We start from the raw sequence: 5,264 nt of genomic DNA on the forward strand, positions 1-5,264 counted from the left end.
CCGATCTCTTATTTGTGTTATTAATTTATTATTTTAAATTCTAAAACTAAATTCATTAATTTTTATATTTAGTTTTAAAGTTAAAATTTTCATAGAAAATTTAATTTAAATAATATTTTTATTTATCCTTCAAAGTATATTTAAAGTTCAAATTTAAAAAATAAAACATAATATAATATTTATATAAAAATAAATATTTAAATAGATTTTTTTAAATGTTATGTTTTTAGCGGCGTTTTTGCGAGAAGCGACGCTAAAGGCTTGTTTTATAGAGGCGTTTGTGGCAAAAAGCGTCATTAAAGATCATGACCTTTAGCGGCGTTTGTGATAAAAAGCGCCGCTAAAGCTTGTGATCTTTAGCGGCGTTTATGGCAAAAGCGCCGCTAAAGACCATGATCTTTAGCGGCGTTTTTTCACATAAACGCTGCTAAAGTTAGCGACGCTATCAATAGAGGCATTTTTTGCGATGCTAATGAAAGCGTCGCAAATACTTTTAGCGGCGCTAAAAAGTGCCGCTAAAGGCCTAAAAAAGGCCGCTAAAAGTCTATTTTGGTGTAGTGACAGTGCCCTAACTTTTCAAAACCTACATCCAAAAGAGAACCTCTCTTCAACGAAACGGTCATACATTTTTCCCTCCTATGAACAAGTTGCCTCCGCTCCAAACGAGTTGACTTTGACTCCGTAACGGACGAGGGACGTCTGATTTCACCAGTCACTGTAGAACCTTCCAGAATATAAAGACTACCAGTTCTTTTACCTTTTAACAAAACGAGAGCTCCACGAGATACTTTAATGTCTCTCGACTTGATGTTGATTCTACATCCTTTCAAGTCTAAAATACTCAAGAAGATGAGATTCTTTCGTAAATCAGGTACATACCTGACATCTGAGAGTGTCCTAATCGTCCCATTGTGTATCCTAATTTTAACAGTACCAATACCGATTACCTTACTAGATAAATCGTTTCCCATGTGAACAACTCCACCTTCAACTGAACTGTATGTGAAGAACCATTCTCTATTGGGACACATGTGGAAAGAACATCCTGAATCTAGGATCCACTCAGACGTAAGCTTGGAGTTATCGCTCGTAGAAACTAACAAGAAATCATCACCACCTTCATCGACCAAATTAGCACCAACTACATCTTCCTCGTTACTCTTAGCAGCTCTTTTATTTCGCAGTTTATAACAATCTGCTTTGACGTGACCTAACTTTTTACAATAGCGACACATTTTGTCTCGTTTCTTTGATGCTACCAAAACAGAAGCTTGCCTATCTACTTTGCTATTCAAGCCAAACTCATTGTCGAGTTTGTCTCTACTCAACAAATGACCCTTCACATCTTCAAACGGGAGTTTGTCTCTGCCATAAATCAAGGTCTCCCTGAAAGACTTGTATGAAGAGGGTAAAGAGCACAATAATAGCATAGCTTGATCTTCATCTTCAATATGAACCTCAACGTTCTTTAAATCATTTAAAAGAGTAATGAATTGACTGATGTGATCTCTAAGAAGCTCACCTTCGTTCATGCGAAACGTAAATAGACGTTTCAACACTAAACGGTTAGCCAGAGACTTAGTCGCATAAAGAGTTTCTAACCTTTTCCACAAGACGGATGAGGTTTTCTCCATCAATACCTCCTGCAATACTGTATTCGCGAGGCACAACTGGATTGCAGACAAGGCTTTTTCATCAAGCTCTTCCCATTCTGTTTGATTTAGATTTTCAGGCTTTTTCCCTGTAACAACCTTTTTTAAGCCATTTGGAACTAGAATTGCCATCATCCGAACTTGCCACAGATTGAAATTTGTCTCACCATCGAACTTCTCAATTTCAAACCTTGTTGCTGCTATATCTGAATGGGCTAATCTATGAAAATTGAACTAGCTCTGATACCACTTGTTAGGATCGTCCCGATTAAGCAACAAACAAGTAAAAATAGCAGAAGAAATTAAGAAGATGAACACACAAATTTAACGTGAAAAAACCCCTCCAAAGAAGGATCGTCCCGATTAAGCAACAAACAAGTAAAAATAGCAGAAGAAATTAAGAAGATGAACACACAAATTTAACGTGGAAAAACTCCTCCAAAGAGGATAAAAAACCACGGGCAAAGATAATTTTACTATAATGGCAAAAGAACGAAGAGTACAAAAGATGGAGATAAAACTAAACCCCGAAAACCTGAAAAATAAAGAACCCTCAAAACGTAAACACAAAATTCTCTGAATGTGTTATGAGTTCTAATCTAATGGGTATTATTCTAAGATTGTAAAAGAGCCTATTTATAGGCTAAATTAGTAAGTCAAATAAACTATACTAATAAATGTTAAATATATTATACTAATAAATACTAAATCTTCTAGAAAGAAAAAATATTTTTGTTTAACTTGACTTGCAACCAATCTCTTAGAATTTGGGTCACACAACTCTAACACTCACCTTTACCATGTTGCACTCTTATTTGCTTGTTTACTTTTGGAAGAAAAAAGTTATATCAGATTCGGATAAATTTTTTCTTCTTTTTATTCGTAGCTCAACTCGTTTGTATATTTTCCAAGGGCCTTCGGAGTGGATGCCACTGGTAAGACTTTTATGCAACCTATTTTGGTTATTGATTCTTTGATTTGATCTTAGTTCAATTTAGGGGTGAAGTGTTTAACAGATAGAATTACCTTTTTTTTACACTTAAATTATTTTCTTTGCTTGCAGATCTTTTCTTTATTAAAATTTCCATCTAATTTTTGAGTGCTGGGAAATTAAAACTTCATGAGGCACCATCCAACAGCTCAATATTTTTTATCTCATATTCTCTGAATACCATAGCACAGTGGCTAGGATGGCTTGCTAAATTTTCTTAAACCTCTGAACTTCCTGTACATTGATGAATTTCTTGCCACATTTTTGTGTGGAACCATTCTTCTTTTTAAATTTGAAAATAAAATAAAATAAAATAAAATAGAATAAAATACAAACCAAGTAGACAATTTCCAAGGGGTGGAGGTATAACAGGATTTATAGCAAATTGCTTGACAATTTTGAATTCTACTATCTAATATATCGTAAAATATGAAGGTATAATGTGTCTTTGTTTCTATATTTTACCTGATATTTCAAGCATTTAAAGCTTCTGATCTGCATGTTTATTCATGTCAATAGGAATTCAGATACTATCTCTATTTTGATGGTCAATTGACAAGTGTAATGAATGATGCCTCAAAAGAAATTCACTGAAAAACTTAATAATTTGATTGGAATAGTTGTTGTTGACTAACAAGCTAAGTGGAGAATTTACCTCTCTAATCTAATTATGAAAGCTTTCATGTTTTGCACCCTTGTATTCTGCCCTTCTGGACATACTAATATTTTTTCTTTCATATTTTGTAGGACAAGCTCAGAACTTCTGCTAAATCCTGTAAGAACCACCTTCCTGAGTTAATAGACATAGGCATAGTTTTCCATGTTCCTTTTTTATAGTTAATTTCTTATGTCCTTTATATATCCTATTGGTATTTTATTTTAATTCCTTTGCTCATCTTTAGTCCAAGATGATTGTCTCTTATTACCATATACTTTTGCTTTATACCAAGTGATCAAAACAGAAAGAAACAATATAAATCAAGAAGTTTGATATTACCTTTTCTAAAATTATGAGTCCATAGGAGTTTGACATCACCAAACATGCAATTTTATGGTTTCTGGTAGAAATGATTTTTTGTGGTTTATTGGTAGAATGAGAAAATGGCTTGTTAGTTGTTTTTTATGTTGCTGGTCATGGATCTTTTTAATATTATTGGACCAACCATTATATTTACAATTTCGCTGGTTTTATTTTATTGAATGGAGTTTGTTTGTCAATTTTCTTAAGGAGCATCATTGACCATTTACCAGGTTTTCTCTTATACCATTAGGTAGCTTAAAAAGTAGTAACTAAAGATGAACTAGATTCTGTCTCAAAATTTTTCTCATCCAAGTTAGCTAGAAGTTTTTGTTTCCATTTGGTGCATGGTTTAAAGTTTTGTTGTTTCCAACTTTGATGTGCAGGGTATAGAGTTATGACCTGCAATTTTCTAACAGCCAAACAGAAAAAAAAAATTTCTCCTGTGGACAATGATTGGATTTGGGAAGATAAAGCAATATTCAAACATCCTTGAGAAGCCCCTCAGCAAGGGCAAACAAGAGGTTCCTTCACTCTCTCTTGATATCTCTTCCTCGTTACGTTATGCTGAAATGCATCAGAAAATGATAAAGTTTAAACTAGAGACTTGCTTTTTCTTTTCCCTTATTTTATTTAAACTGTAAATTCATATTCTTAGCAAGCAATCTGAGTTTCAGATTGTTTCAATAATTCACCTTTTTCTTCTTGTTACAATATTTGACATCTATTGAGTTTGTTTCCTTTAACTTTTATTTTCTCATTGAATTATTTGATTTATCCATTAAATTAGTCGAGAAATTATGATAAAATGAGGCAAATTAGTCTCAAAATAAGAATAAAATAAATCCATTGAGATCTTATTACTTTAGAAAATAGAAAAGGTGTTTACATAAACCAAAACTAACCAAATCAGTAATAGCTTTTATTGGGGATTTGTTTTAAATCAATTTGGAGTCAAAATTTGAACTGTTGAATGTTGTGCTTCCTTTTCAGGTTAGCTTGAGTGCCTTTGCATTTTTGTTCTCTGAGCTTGTTCAGTACAATCAAACTCGGGTTGACAACATTGCTGAATTAGAAAGAAGGTACTTTTTCGTAATGTTTTATAGTTGAATCTCATCATTGCTGACTGATCTTGAGATCTGATTATTTCATATTAAAGCTAATATTGGGATTTGGGATGATGCTTAGTTCAGTAAATGGCTCTTCTATTGTCAATGGATCTAATATCTTTCATGGAAAATGGATCAGGCTGGAGGATGCAGGGTATGCTGTTGGGGCTCGAGTTCTAGAACTTTTATCCTGTTGGGGTTTATCTCTTCAAGCTGGAAAAGCCAAGGCTTCGCACTTCTTCAAGTCGAGTGTTATTTAATGTTGCATTCCATGGTCGTTTATCTTAGTCGGAACTTGAATTTGGTGTTATTGAAACAAGGTTTTGTAGCTACCTTGTGTACTAGCTTCTTTAACCATGATTGTTAATTATTACGTGTTTTTTACCTTCTTTTATATTTGGCCGAGTTAATATAGATCAGATGAGCTGTGAGGTAGATTGCTCATTTATTTAAACATAATATTTTAATTCTAAATTTAAATTCATTAATTTTTA

The 5,264-nt window shown here is 33.2% G+C and overlaps 1 long non-coding RNA gene across 1 annotated transcript; it reads left to right on the forward strand.

Annotated features, from left to right (window-relative positions):
- Nucleotides 1–4,111: 4,111 nt before the first annotated feature.
- Nucleotides 4,112–5,264, forward strand: LOC121216935 (uncharacterized). Its single transcript, XR_005913156.1, has 3 exons — nt 4,112–4,185; nt 4,655–4,743; nt 4,910–5,264. It is a non-coding gene; the product is annotated as an uncharacterized lncRNA (long non-coding RNA).

This window comes from Gossypium hirsutum, chromosome D05 (genome assembly GCF_007990345.1).
Source record: "Gossypium hirsutum isolate 1008001.06 chromosome D05, Gossypium_hirsutum_v2.1, whole genome shotgun sequence".
Lineage (NCBI taxonomy): Eukaryota > Viridiplantae > Streptophyta > Magnoliopsida > Malvales > Malvaceae > Gossypium > Gossypium hirsutum.